We start from the raw sequence: 16,031 nt of genomic DNA on the forward strand, positions 1-16,031 counted from the left end.
GCTCGTACGGCTCGTGGGTACCTTGGGGTCAAACTATATAAAATTGGTACCTCCAGAAGAACACTCGGGGACCCTCTCCACTGAGCAGAGGAAGAGAGGCCAGCAGGACACCACAGGAACCTGTGGGGTGGTGACTATCTACTTAATCTGTCTCTCTCTCTCTCCCGCCCTCCATCCCTTTCTCTACCTCACATTTACTGTTAAATAAAACCCATACTATTGGCTTTGGCATACAGTCCTCTTTGCACCTTAATTCCAGCAGAGGCATCTTTTGATAATCAGATCCTAACACTGTTTCAGAAATGGGATCCTAACATTATTCTGGGAGGTCATAGCAGCATAACAGCTCCCCTGTCATGTATTGTCTCTTCCCCATCCTCCACCTTGCTACCCCTGCCCCAGCCAGTGACTGCTGCCTCATTCATCCTCTGGTCCTGCTGTGGCTGCCGGTGCCAGAGCAGCTCCCTCCATCATACCTGGCCAGGGACGAGCAGAGACTTATTTTTCCAAACATGTTCACTCATCTCCTGCAGAGCCCTGTGGAAATTTAGCAAAACCTTTGTGGCTGGAGACAGTTTTGGTTGGTTACCAACCAATGGCACAAGGGCTGTTCACCCTCCCAGTCGAGTCACTGTCACTTCCCAGCAAGTGTGAACCCGTCTTCACGCTTCCACAAGCAGACAGGGCAAGGTGCCTGTGCTGTGTCTGTTCAGTGGGGGATCCATCCTCCAGGGTGGAACTGTCACTGTCTTTCAAGACTCAGATTTTAATAAAAAATTCTGCACAAAGCGTCCTAACTCTGAGCTGAATGACTGCTTTGAATGGAGCAATTAATAAGATGAAAGGGGGAGGGTAGGCCTGTGCATCATGTTGTCATATGCTTCAGGAGAGTTCCTGGGGTGGGAATGAAGAATCCAGGAGCAAATTAGACTGTACAAGAAGATCAACAGAGTTAAACCTGGGTGCTGCACCCAGTCCTGGACCCAGAAATGGGAGGTTGTGGCTGAGGATCCCAGAGGAATTTGCTGGAACTTCATTTGGGAAAATTAGATTTAGGATCATTAATTGCCTTTGAAATCCTTGAAGACGTTGTATTTAAATTCAGATTAATTGCTCCAATCTGCAGTTAATTTCAGAGGTGCTGTCAGTGTGTTCTCACCGACACAGACAGGAAAGAGGCTTCTGAATAAAATGTCTATGGTTGAGCTTTTACCCCACAAATGAGTGAGCAATGCTCCCAGCATCACGTCATTGGCCTCTGCCCCCTTTTCCACAGTCTTTTCGGGTTGGATGTGCAGAGGAATAGCAGCCTGGCATTTCTGAGAATGCTTCATGGCAGAGATAATTACATGGTGAAATGCAAACTAACAAGCTGCATCTACTTAGTATTAAGGATTAATGATCTCAGCTTAAGTCTCTGCTTCCCTGCAGGGTGGCACATCTCATGAAAATCATGCTTCAATAAATACAAAAAGTGTGGTGTGCAGCCTATGCAGAATGTATGTATAGAAATTAGATTCTTGCTCTTCTCACCCATCATCTGAGGCTGGAGCTTCACTTGCCTGAGAAAAACAAAATGCAGATTAAAGAATCATGGCATCACAGCATGGTTTGTGTTGGAAGGGACATTACAGACCATCCAGTCCCACCCTTGCCATGGGCAAGGGACACCTTCCACTAGACCAGGTTGCTCCAAGCCTCATCCAGCCTGGCTTTGAACCCTTCCAGGGATGGGGCAGCCAGATTTCTCTGGGAAATCTGTTCCAGTGGTTCATCACTCCCACAGTCAAGATTTTCTTCCCAATATCTAAACTAACCCTGTTTTTTGTCAGTTTAAAGCCATTCTTGCCCTTTCACTCTAATACCTTTTCCAAAATACCCCTCCAGCTCTTTTGGAGCTACTTTAGGCACTGGAAGGGACTCTAAGATCTCCTCAGAGCCTTTTCTTCTCCAGGCTGAACAACCCCAGCTCTCTCAGCCTTCACCAGACCTGCCATTTGCTGAGACACAAACGCTGTTCTGCTCTCTGCTCTCAAGGATTATTTATCCCCATTTCCAAGCTGCCTTCACCAACCCTTTCTCACTGTTCTTTGTGCACATTTCGTATGACCTACTGACACATCCAACTTAATCATCTTAAGCCTGTTTGAGCAGGAAAGAACCCCAGGTGGGAAAAAGGAAAAAGTGATATTTCTGTATGTTGAGAGAGAAGGGTTGCCTGGAGGCATAAAACACCAGCTCTGCCTGGGATACCAGATTTTGGATTCCCTAAATGAGGGAACAACACAAGTGGATCCCTTCCCTCTGGGAGCACAAACCATCTTGCCAGGCTGGCTCCCCAGCCAGGATATCTGTATTCTGGAAATACGCTGAAGGTTGCTTATTATGTCGTTTCAGTGGCTGGTTGTGTGAGTAAATCTTGTAGTCAGGTGAAGCATGAATAGTTTGGCACATATAATTTACTCAATGTATTCAGATGTGGTGTCCTGAATACTAAGCACTGTTCTCCCATCAGTGAAAAAGGTTTTAAATGCTGGGGGCTTTTTTTATCTTCCTTGGCAATCAGTGGGGGTTATATGTAAATCTTGTACTTGTGTGTATGTTTCAAATAAATAGATCTGGGTTGGTTTATTTTTTGTTTATAAAAAAGAAATTATCCTGACTTACAGTGAGACAACAGGCCTGTTGAGTCAGACTCCAAGGGGAAATATGGGAGGAAGAAAAAAGGCAGGTCTGGGCTGAAATGGAAAGGTACTCTCTTGAAGAAGGCTCGAGGAAGCATGCCTTGTCCTCCCAGCCCTTGGAGGCAGGACAACCATGCTTTTCCCAGGCCCTGGAAGGCAGTGCCCAGTCTCTATCACCCATGCCCAACATAGGCAACACTGCTAGCCATCATCAGTGACTTCAAAAATGTTCTGCTCCCATGGCCACATCTGGCAACCCTTCTGCTCCCCATCCCTGGGGAAGAATTAGAAACATGTCTGTGCATCCAGGCTGAGAAGTGGAAGGTGTTTATTATGCAGAAATCTTCCCTTCCATATTCTTTTTTCTCTTTTTTTGTTCTTGATTTTATTTTTCCTTTTCTTTCTTTTTTAAGTTAGAGAGCACTGTAACAGTGAGCAGCTATTATGGCACAGCCTGTCAGCTGTAGTGCTGGCAGGTGGGCATCTGTGGGTTGTGTCTTGGGTTTGCTGATAAGGACCTTACACAAATAATATCTCCTGCCTTCATCAGTCCCTCTGAACCAGCCTGTCAGCTCAGGAGACAGGGAACAAGGCTCAAGCTTGATTGCAAGCCTCCAGCTCCCTGCTGGGGAGCTGAGAGGACAGGAATCAAACCCTGGGGCTGATTTCTAATTGGTAAGATAAGGAGACGTTTTAAATGAGATAGCTGCAATTAGGATGAGAGGCACTACAGAGATCAAGAGAAATGCTTCTTCATAAGAACAAGCTGTTGCTTCTCTCGAGGGGAGCAAGCAGGGGAAGGGTAGCCTGCCTGAAATGGGTTAGCTGCAGCAATTAGGCAGGAAACTCAGTGTACAGAAAGAAATGTCTTCTTTCAAGCATATGACAGATTTCAAAGGAATCAGGGCTCATTGAAAAATAAATTAATAATATTCATCTGACAGCTTGCTTAGCTCGGTTATTTTGCTCTTACCTTCATGTTTGGAACATTATTTTTAATTACTTCTATAATTTTCAAGCATGCATGGGGGAGCATGGGCCTACTGCAATGCTTGAGAAGAAGGAGATAATTTTTATGAATCCAGCAGGGAAAGTTAATGGTCTGCCAGGCCAGTGGTGCCCATGGGGCAGTGGAGATGTTGACAGTGACCCCACATCCTGTGGATGATGGCCACCACTGGCTGATTCCTTCATCCACACCTTTCCTCTCAAAAAGCCATCAACCAGCTTTGGAAACCAGAAGGGCTCAGAAGTGCTGTTTACCCCTAGAAACAGGGGTAGGAGGACAACTGCAAACTGTTTAGCAATGGCAGATGACAACTGAGATCAGAGCTAACACAGAAGTTCCTGGTAAACACACCTCCCAAAAGCAGTGACAGAAGGTATCCTCCACTACCATGATGCTCTTACCACAAATCTCACTTCACCTTTTCTATTTTCTTCAGTGCTAATTTTAGTCTTCCATATTTAACACAGACCGCAGGTTTCTGATATCTGCAATATTCTGGTGCCTCTTCAGTTATGACACAATTTAGATGTGACCTGTTCATCCACAGGAAGCTGGAGATGAAATTTCCAGCATTTGAAGAACACTGCTTGAGCATATGCTGAATGCAGAGCAGCTGACTTTTCCCTGAAAGTTACTTACAAGCAGCACTAATTATCTTATTTTTCTGAAATTTTACGAGTGGCGTCAGTGCTTAAAAATACCATCAAGACAGTCTAGAGAATAAGGTTTTGCTGGAAATGTTGAGCAGAGCTCAGAGCTGTAGATGATAAGGTCACAGTGGAAGGGAGCACAGAAACTGAATTTCTTCTGACAGCCCTCCCAGTGAAGCAATGTTGAGTATCAGAGAGAAGCAGAGGTTTCCATATCTAAAAATAAATTGAAACAAGAGCATCTTGTGGTCTGCTCAGTAGCATAGAGCAGCAGCAGCTGTGGCACTTCCCTTGGTCTCCCCAAGGCTCCAACTGGGAGGATTCAGGCCACTGCCCTTTGTATATTGTTTAAATTGAAGCACTCCAAATAAGCAGCCAACAAGTATCTTGACATGAAAAACTTGCCTTTAGGGTTTCTGCTTTTTCTCATGCAATTTTTTTTCTTTTTTTTTCATCCTTCCTGCTTGTGCCTTGTTCTCCAGCTCCCTTATTAGCACAGAAGACAAGGATCCAGAGAGCCAGAGATTCTCATCTGTTTCAGTTCAAAGGGAAGAGAAAAACAGGGCAGAACCAGCATTGCCCTGAGAGAGCACAATGAATCCTTAAAAATAAAAAAAGAAAAGGCCAGGATCAAGCACTTTTTTATGTCACAGGACTGCAGCAGATAAAAATGGATTCACAATGACCCAAATGCCTTGAGCAGAGACCTTTGCCCCTTTCTGCTCTTGCCCTTACCTGCATCCAGCAATAGACCTGGGGGTTACATGGGGTTACCACTGGCAGGTGAGGGGTCACACATTCCCAAAAACCTGCTGGCAACCTTGCTGCTGCATTCTGAGGGTCTCTGTGCTCTTCTCAGGGCATGAACCCACAGATGTGGGCAGTCCCTGGAGCCACACAAGGGAAAACCAGGCAGGGCTGCTGTCAAAGCAATTCAGCAATGCATTTTCCTGGTTTTAGATGAAAGCTTGGTTTAAGAGAAACAGGCATTTAAAGAAATCCTTTCCTGTGAGGGTCGTGAGGCCCTGGCACAGGTTTCCAGAGGAGCTGTGGATACCCCATCTCTGGAAAGGCTGTAGGCCAGGTTAGAAAGGGCTTTCACCAACCTCACCTAGTGGAAGATGTCCCTGCCAACGGCAGCAGAGTGGAACTGGATGGTCTTTAAGGTCCCTTCCAACCCAAACCATTCTATGATTCTATGATTTTATGACTCTATGATTCTATGATTAGGTGTTTCAATGCTTATTTAATTCCACGGTTTCATGATTTGGAAGAGGAAATTCAAATCTAAGGCCACATTTTAACCAAAATGATGCCAGCATGACCAAAGATGGGACTTAACATATCTATATTATTTTATCTCTGCCCTCAGCTTAGTTTGAAGAGTATTTTGAAGGAAATCCTAGAAATTAAGTTTTAGTAGATACAAATATTTGCTGTTTGCTGGGGTTTCTTCCCCAAAATTGAATATATTGCTGCTGGTGGTGGACATCTGTTGACTTTTGCTTGGTATCAGCAAAGTGCTCTGTAGAGCCTGGAATTTCAAAGCTCTGAACAGTGGTGATTATTGCTTGTCAGTAAACAGCCACCTTCTCCTCTCTTCAGGGGGGCAAAAACAACTTGCTCCAGTGGAAAAATTATGAGCTAATTAGGCTATTTCAGTGCTTGAAAACTGGCTTCCAATGGATATGAGGAATGAAACTTAATCAGTGTGTGGATAAAGCACTGGCTTCCCCCCTGAGTGCTGAGATTTTATCTGTCTGCATAGTCCTTGCAAAGTCATGGCATGTCTGTGTTCCTCCAGTTTCCCTCTGAATAAAAGAGAAATAACAATTCTGTTCCTTGTAAAGAGTAAGTTGATGAATCATGCTGTCTTCATGTTTTATCTCTTAACTTGCCATTCTCCCAAACGGAATCATGGGATGCTGTCAGAATATGTATTTAAAAAAATAAAAATAAAAAAATGGGATTTCTCCTTAAGATATTCTTAGCATTTGTAAAACCAGAACAGATGCCATTGTTTATTCAGTTGAAACAGATCTATGATTTTTGGCTTTCTTTCCAAACCAAGAGCTGGCACACTGATCCCAGAAATGTGTGAATGGATTCGAGAGTTTTGTTACCTTGCAGACCACAGAGAAAATTCTGCTTTGCAGTTCTGTGTTTGACTGTGCTTAGTCCTCTTCCACTGTTTGCACAGGCCAAAAGAAGAGGTAGAAAGGAGAACTGACAGCCTCTCCCACCTTTCCAAGGACCACCACCTGCCCTGGATCTGCAGGCATCCAGAGGGATGGACACCATGGTGTGGGTACACAAGCACCTGCTGAGCATGGAACAGATAAATGAGATACCGGGCTGCCTGTCTGGGAACATCCACTGCTCTGGCAACTTGGGTGGGCTTTTGTTCAAGGAAGAAACCTGAAAAACCACCAAGATGCTGACACAACATCTCTTAAATTTCATCAGTTTAAGGAGGGAAGGCAAGGCAAGGCAGGAGGAGAAGTGGCACATGGACAGAGGAGCAGACACACAAGTGCCCCAGAATCCAGAAAGGGAAATGAATTCCAGGATGCCAGAGAGGCCAAAGAACTGCATGAGAGACCATCTCCAACCTACTAAAGCCCACAGAAGTCATTAAAAAGCTATCAGGTGTCTGATATCACATTAAACATTTTTTTTTCTCCATTTTCTCCTCCACTCCCCCCTGGCCTTTTGTTAGCTTCAAGAAAAATATCAGCACAGAAACCTCCACTCAGGAAACAGGGTTAGAAATTTTTTTTTTTTCTCTCTCTCATTGGCATTTTGTTCTGAAATTTTCTTCAAGAACTGTTTATTCTGAGAAGTGCGATGTTAAAATTAATGCCACGGTCACTTTGAATATCACAGAGCCATCTAACCACCCCTCTCATCTCTGAAATCAGTTGTGTAGGTGATGCATGACACTGTGACAGTGCAAACAAACATCTGCTCCTGTGGGCGTGGGCTTGCTCACTCCAACATGCTCTTGAATCTAATTGGGAATTTCCAGGCATATATTGCTCACGCTCTTTCCAAAATAACTTGTAAGTATAAAGTGTATGAATTAATCATCCTTTTAATCTGGCAAAAGCTGTGCTATATCTGCTCAATCATGAGACATTTATTTCTGTTCTGGGTATTCAGGATGGAATATTTTTGGGTTGTTGGGTTTGTTTTTTTTTCCCACAAGTGCTGAGAGGAATTTCCAGCTTAAAGAAGTAAAGCAGTTGTTTTTTGCAGCAGAAAAGAGATTCAGCAGCATGGTTGTCAAGCCTACTGTCTGAAGGGAAAAGGTCAACCGAGGCTGTTTGTTTGATTGGGTTTGTCCAGAGCTCCACACCATGCTGAAGTGCATGTACAGTGTGATAGCACGAGTGTCCTCATAGCTCAGAGTCTGGATGCACACACCAGACAGTCAGCAACATTTCCCTGTCCAGTCTCCTCCTTGCTGTGGCTGAGGATGGGCACTGTGGCCACTCAGGCACCAGCTCAGGTGCTGGAATATCACTGACTGTGCTGCTCATGCTGCTGCTCAGGATGGACTGTGCTGTTATCAATTTTGGCAGGTCATTTCAGACATGTCCACAACTCAGAGCCATGCAGGTCCACATGGCACGGACAGTGCTGTCAGAGTTCCCTGAGCAGGTCATGAGCAGGTGGAGCATACCCCCACAAAAGAGTTTCTGAGCACTGGGGGAATGCTCTTTGGCTTCCTGTCATGGAACTGTGCTCAGGCAGCAGCCAAATTGACAGAGGGAGGTCCGTGGTGCCATCTGAGCAATGCATAAATGTGAGAGTACTTCTAGACCAAGGCAGCTCAGGTGCCTACCTGAGCCTGGAGTAGGCATGAGCCAGCTCTGCCAGCAGCACCCTGCTGGCCAGAGAGCTGCAGCAAAGCCTACCCAGCAGGACAATTTCCAAATGAGAGTTTCAGACCCACTTTCCTTTTGCCCTGGTGGAGTCACCCTGGAGTGGAAAATGAGGCCTGAAGACCAGTTTTGGACCCTGGAGCAGAGAATCTGCACATGGCAGAGACTGATGACACAATTCACAAGGAACTCAGCACAGCCAGAGCTCAGGATAGTTTTCCCTCATGCTTGGCTGGGGTAGGCTCCAGAATATGAGGGCTCATGTCATTTTCCCAATGGCTTTATCAAAGTCTGTTTCCTCAGGCAAGGATTCAGATGTAGGAAAACCTTTCCACTAGATGACTTATGAAGATGATTGTAGTATTGAACACATAGACAAGGTGAATTTCACAACCAGCAACACTGTCATATCATAAGCCAATTCTACACAGCGCACCAAAACAATAACCTAAGTCTAGACCCCACGGAGGATAAACATCTGGAAGCCACAGCACAAGAGGAAATGGCCTCAGATTATGCCAAGGAGGGTTTAATTTGGAATTGGGAGAAATTTCTTCAGCAAAGGGTTTGTCAAGTATTGGAACAGGCTTCCCTGGGCAGTGGTGGGGTCACCATTCATGGAGGGGTTTAAAGATTTGGGACTAAGGGAAATAGTTCTGTGGCAGGCTTGGCAGTGCTGGGTTGAGGTTGAACTTGATGATCTTAGGGAGCTTTTCTAATCCAAATGATTCTATGATTCAAAAGAAAACATGGCTAAAATTACTGTGACTATAACACATCAGACGTGTTGCCCTGAACAGGACACTTCTGCCAGACCCATGAGAAGGAGAAAGGATGAGTTACAAAGGAAGAGCTCCACTCACCTGCATGACCCTTCCTGACAGCTATGACACAGGAGATTGATTGTTCAATGTACTATGTTAGAAAAATAAAATAAACTTTTTATTTATTTGAAGTGGAGAGCAAGCGTTTAAGTCGTTCTTGTGACTGAAAATAAGACTTTTTCTGCAACATATTTCAGCAAAAGTTTCTGTGGAGGAGAAAGAGACATATAGATATTGGCAGAGTAGCTGAAGGAGTCTCTAATTAAAATTTATCCCATTTCATTCATTAGTTATAGAAGGTCATTTAATAATGCCTGTCTTAGCAGTTTCATCAAAGTGGTACCAAATAGCATGTCTTATGTGATATATTCTAGAACACGGTGTAATATAAAATACTAGTCACAAAGTCAAGTCAGATTTTTATGGGAGAAAACCATTAAAAGAGAAGCAGTTACAAGAAAGTGAAATGTCTACAGCAATTCAAAGATGAGCTGGTATGGCTTGCCTTCTATATTGATTTTGCTTTCTGCTTAGCAACAGGATCTCATGTGGGTTATATAAAAACACAAAAACACCAAACAATATGATTCAGGATCACCTTTCCCAGAAATATTACTGGCATTAATCTTGGATGGAACTGTTTTACCTTGGAAGATTTGAACAATAAAGTACAAACCTGAAATATTTGATCTGTGGGGAACTAACTGGGAGTGCTTGCTTGCATCTAAACAAAGGCTTTGATTTTAATGTGATTAAATACATCTTTATGTGACATCTGTTCAAACATACCAGGGGCAACTGAAGACAAAGGAAATGGGTTGATGGAAAATAGTGTAGAAAATAGGCTGTCCATAATGGCTTGTTTCAGAGAATAGGGCTTGTTAAAGTATTTCTATTTATGCAGCTCCATTCAGCTCCCCAGTAATGTTATAGGTAGGATACCTTTTGATCTGCACCCAATCTGGTGACTTCTGCAGGACTACTGAAACTCTCGTGTGAGATGACTGGAGTTTCAAAGGCCTGTGCTTTGAATTTGTTAACCTTTTACATCTCTGTTCTGATGATACTCGAGTGACTGTATTCCCCAGAAAGGACATTTTTGCCTGTGGCTAGACACAATCATCTTGAAAGATGCCTAATGTTTTCATCTTGTTGGGAGCTGAATTTTCATTTTAGCTTGTTGGGAGCTGAATTTTCTTTGCTTACTTGGTTGGCTTTGTTTGTCCTGCAAGGTCTTCCACAATCCCGTGGCTCTGTGCTCTGCCTGAATTATCTTTTCCTAGAGGAGATGATATCAGATTGCTCTTCCCTGGACCCAAAAGTGGTAGCTGGGGAAATCCCAACATGTCTTTTCTGTGCAGGAGGAATACATTTCTGTGATTCTTTGGCATTAGTAAGGTGATTTGGGGAATGCTTTTTAAGACACACGTGCTTCTTCTTTTGTGTCTTCCCTCAAATACAGGATGAGATTAAAACATCCAGTGTCACATGAAACTGCTACTTTTGTAGATGACAAAGAAAATATTTCTTCAGATAACTGGCAGACACTGTGTGGAATGTAACGTTAATAAAAAACCAAACCAACAAACCCAAAGAGATAGCTTCAGGTTACACAGTAAATTCAGAAATGCCAATACACTTATCTAGGGGTAGTTTACCTGCCTGCTTAAAGTGTGCAGCATGTCCTTTTGTACCCTACCAGCACTGTTACTGCTTCTTGGATAGCTCCTGGTTCTGCATTGCTTGTGAGGGATTTCAGTCCTCTCATGTTGCAGCACGAGATGCTGAGACAGTACAGGAGGGGAAAGGGCCTCATCCCTCCTTGGCTCCCCTGCCTTTCATTGCAGATGTTATAAATCCTAAATCGCAACAGGTACATTACCTTTGTGATAATTTATGGATGTTGATGTTACATTGTAGTGGGCTGACCAAGCATCCACCCTGTCCTTCACTCATTCCCTTTTGCCAGGGCATGAGTAGGAAAAAATTCAAAAGGAGGCAAAGAGACTCATGTGTTGAGATAATGGAGTTTATTAAGCCACACAAAAGCTGCCCATGTAAGCAAACAAAATAAAGGATTCATTCAGTGCATCCCACTGGTGGGCAGGTGTCCAGCTACTTCCTGCGAGGCAGAGCCCCAGCCTGGTTAATGGCCACTTGCAAAGACAAATGCCATAATCACTAACATCCCATCTTCTCCTCCTTTCCCTGAGATTTTATTGCTGAGCCTGACATCATATGGCATGGGATATTCCCAAGGTCAGCTTGAATATCTCCATGTCCCCTCCTAACTTCCATCCCACCCCCAGACTCCTTGCTTTGGGACAGGGCAGAGGAAAGAGAGAGAAAACATCAGAGTTCACATCAGTGCATCACATTGCTATGAGAAAAGGGACCTCCATCCCAGCCAGATAGGATGGAGGCATCAAAATGGACTGGGGTGGGGTGACCATGGTTGGCAGACAGACAGACACACACCCAGCTGCTCTCTCCCCTTCCTCAGTGCAGCAGTGAAAAACTGAGATGGAAAAGCTCATGGATCAGTATAAAGACAGGGATATCACAAACTGATTACCATCATGGGCAAAGCGGACATGGCTTGATGAAAATTAGTTTATCAGTGCCAAGTGGAAATTAAGAATGGTTAGAAACAAAGATGGAAGCTAAAAAAGCCTTCCCCATCACCCTTTCAACCCTTCATTTCTGACTCTACCTCCTCCCACACAAGCAATGTGAAACAATAAGGATTGAGGACAGTCATCAGCTCATAACATTCCCTCTGACACTCCTTTCTCCTCACACTTCCTTCCTGCTCCACGACAGGCCCTTTCCCTGGGCTGGAATCCCTCAGATAAGCCCATGCCAGTGTGAGTCCTCTCCATGAGCCACAGTTCCTGACTGAGGATGAGCACTGGCACTTCTTCCCACACCGAAATATTCCTCACACCACAATGGAAGGAACACCATCACAACACCAAAAAAAGTGGCCAATTTACAAACACGATAAAACTCCAGTCTTGGCCCCTCACAGCATTGCAACAATAAAATATTCCCCACAATTATTCTGCTCTTCTGAGTGTTTCTAGTCCAAGTTTTGTCCACTGCTTCTCCAAGTCTTTATCTTAAGTCCCTGACCAGATCCTTCCTATTCCTAACTGGAGGGGAAAAAGCAGATCCAGGTGCCATCCTCTTGTTCTTCCTACTGCCTGGGGGAGGACATGAGGAAGTGAGGGGGTGAAGCCACCTCTAAGCTGAAAGGCCACAAGCAAAAATTGAAGGGGAAAACAGCAGCTCAGAAGGGGTCACCACTTCTGTACTTATTGATGGCATGGGTCCCTGTCTCAACCATGCCCCTCTAATGGTGCTGAATGCTGGGACAACCACAGCCAAGACCCAACAGAGTGGTGAGGACACACCTCAGAAGACATTTTAGTTTTAGAAGTCTTCCTGAGATCAGCAGGGCCAGAGTAGGTCCATTTGCTGTGGCACAGGACACTTATTCACAGGATTTTACAGTATTTCAGCCCATGAAGTGGGAAGCACGGGTTTTACTTCTTATCTTTGCTTCTCACTATCCTGCCCTTACTTTCAAGCAGTAATAAATTATTGTCAATTAAATTGAATTAGTTAAATGAAATTAATTTTCCCCAAGTCGTATCTGTTTAGCCTGCAACTGCAGTTGGCAAGTAGTGATCTCCCTGTCCTCATCTCAACCCATGAGCTGCTGCTGTTGCCTATTTATTTCCCACCACCCTTTGGAGAAGGATGAGGGAGAGATCAGCAAGGTTGGAGGCCTGGCAGGCTGCCCTGGTCATCCCACCACACATATGAAGGTTTTTAATAACTTTCTACCCTTAGCAGTCAGTAGTCTTTCTAGTTAGGGTGACACCTTAATTTTTTTTTTTTATTTTGGGCTTGTATTTCCTGTGGTGCAGAAGGTTTTTGAAAACCCCTCTAGAAAATCCCCTGGGGACAGAATTCAGCAGCAGAACAGATGCAGAGCCCAGCACAACAAGATCCAGGCACCTTTAATGGGATGAGTGTGTACATGACACAAGAGAAACATGCTTGGCATTCCTTTCTGGGTTCAGGAAAAGTCTCTGATGAGGAGACAGTGCAGACTCAGGGAACATGGGGGTCCTGGATGAACCTTCTCTAGGACAGTGTTAGATGGAGGGGTGCACAGCCATGTGCTGTGGAAAACCTCTAAATTTGCTGCCACATCTTTAAAGCATTTTCTAAAATGCATACCCTACCCTTAAAAATTGTGTTTGCTTTGGCTGCCACAGCACTGATAAAAATGCTTCCAACCACAGGCATGGCACACCAACAGAAGGACTAATTCTGCGTGTTTATCAGCTTTGGACAGGGCTGAGTGATTTACTTTGAAATACCACTGCTTTATCACAGCTGAACCTGGACTCCAAGAATATTTAAAGAAATCTTTTCCAGCTGTCACTGGTAGTTCAGTAACCCAAACTCTTGCACCTTTGAAGCTAGATTGCAATAATTTGATATAAAGCAGCACTTGAGTTATTAGATAAAAGTACACAGACAGCCCTTGGAAGCATCCAAAAGCATCCAGAAGCACCCAAAAGCATGATGTGTGGCCAAATGTCACCCAGCAGGGCAGGTTGTGTGGCACAGACACTTGAGACACTGCCCCAAGGAGCATCAAGCCCAGGCACAGGCCTGGCTTATCTGCAGCCTGATGCTGTAGAGTGGCCAAACCAACACGTGGATGTTTTCATTTCAGTTTAAGGGTGGTTAGACTTATTCCTCATTGGCATAACACAAACCAAAGCTAAGTGCTTTAAGCAGTGGGACGATGAGGAGAGGAATTTTATGCTCTATGAAGAAGTGAGATCAATTTTAAGCAAGTTTAGGGATGTGGCTGAAGGGTGGGCTTGGCAGTGCTGGGCTGGACTCAAGGGTCTTTTGCAACCTTGGTCATCCTGTTCAGTTCTATGAATCTTTTCTCTTATCTCTGTGTGTTTTAGACCCAGTATTGGCTTTGGTAAGGAGCACTAATGTCTCCCAGGTTTTCTCAGCAAGGCTACCCTTTCATCAACACAAAAGCTTTCCTGGAATTTTAACCTAAATTCATCATTTATTGTAATTCTTTGTTACCCACTCATTACTAAAAAAAAAAAAAAAAAAAAAAAAGAGAGAGAGAGAGAGAGAGAGAGAGAGAGAGAAAGACAAGATATTTGTAAAATGCAGCTTTTAATATAGCTCTGAATAGGATTTAATGTGTTTTCCTATGTATTTTTTTCTCTTCTCTCATATATTCATGCTCTTTGTTCTTTCCGGTCTTCTCTCTGTTTCATCCTACTTGAAATGGAACACGAAGAGGAAGAGCACAGCATAAGAGGCATTTAAAATAATTAATCAATGTACTTAGTCTTCTAAAAATACTCATACAAAACCACCCCCTATAAAATAAACGTGTAACTAAAACAGTAATTTTCAATTCTAGGAAATGTTTTCATTAAGGCTAAATATTAATTATGCTGTTATTAAAATAAATCAGCAACAGATTTATGAATTTATTTGTCCTCATATAGGGATTTATTGAAGAACTTGCAAGCAGGGAAAATGAAATCATTACCATAAATAAAATATTATTAGAAATGTAACACAAGTATGAAGAAATTTAAAAAGTCAGGTTTGTAGAGAAAGATGATAAAATTTTTCCTTAAAATATTTCCTTTCTTTGATCACTTCTTCTATTAGAATTACAAAAAACCTCCAGATTACGAACTCAAATAATACGTCTTTCTATTGCCATCAGTGAAATACTTGAGCTGGACTTTGTCCTTACCAAATAGAGAGATTATTGCCATTTCCCTGCGGATATCCACCTCACCTACAGTCCCACTATGCATTTTCCCAGGGCTTTTTGCTGGGATTGGCTTCAGCTGTAGAGCAAACAGAATCACCCAGGTGGCCACAAACGGGTGGTTACTCCCCAAATGCTTCCTGCTGGCCCCGGGTGGCTTCTGGTGTCATCAGGGCCCCTGTTTAACCACATGTATGGCTGGGAGGGCATGTTTGTGTTTCATTTGTACAGACATGATGAGCTCCTTCTCAGGGTTTGCCTGCTGTAAAACTGGAAATGTGTCATGCGCTATTACCCAAGCAAATGTAATGCCCCCAGAATAAATATGCCCTGTGAGCTCGCAGGCTGTAATTGATGGAAAAACAGGTGTTCCCCCTTATCCTCTGTGATTGCCTGCCCATATGGCCTCTTTTATGCCATCCTCCAGTTGCTTTGTAGTGCTGGCTCCTGCAGAAAAAGAAATAGTGCTACTGTAAAGGAGTGGGTTTCAAGAGTGTTCATCGGTCCAGAGCCAAATTAAATACAAGCAGCACAGCCCCTTTTGGTATTTAACTAATTAAACTGCAGCAGCCACCACAAGCACTTCAGGCATCAATCTGCATTCCCAGCTACTCTCGTTTTGAAACGTGGTGCTCTGACTTAGCAAATTAAAGCTACATATAACAAAAATTCCCATTTGAATGGTGTTAACATCCTCAAATTGGACCCTCCAAATAGAATCAGTAAAATAATATCAACTCCTGGTTGGTTTTATACTCTACAGCCCGAAGTTTTATGTTGAAAAAAACATTTAGCTCCCAGCAGCTGTGTAAGACCTACAGGCCTTCTGGTGTTAAAACCAGGAAGATTTTTTGGAATGAGGTTGTAGTGGTTTAGGTTTGAAATTTGGGAAATTTGAGTTTCCCAGCCAACGCACCAAATAGTGTAGTGGGTTTAGCACTGGCTAAAATCATCAGTGCACCTACTAGAATTATTTGCTCGTTTCCTGCAGGCAGAAATGTCAGTGTCTTGTGGAAAACCATAACAGTTTTTCTACAAGATTTTGTTCTCCTGGGTGAATGCACATGGGGGAGAAATAAAAGAAAGTGGCTTCATCTTAAGAGATGAAGGCAGGCAATATTCAGCAGCCAAAATA

Source organism: Cyanistes caeruleus, chromosome Z (assembly GCF_971803275.1).
Source record: "Cyanistes caeruleus chromosome Z, bCyaCae1.hap1.1, whole genome shotgun sequence".
NCBI classification, from domain to species: Eukaryota; Metazoa; Chordata; class Aves; order Passeriformes; family Paridae; genus Cyanistes; species Cyanistes caeruleus.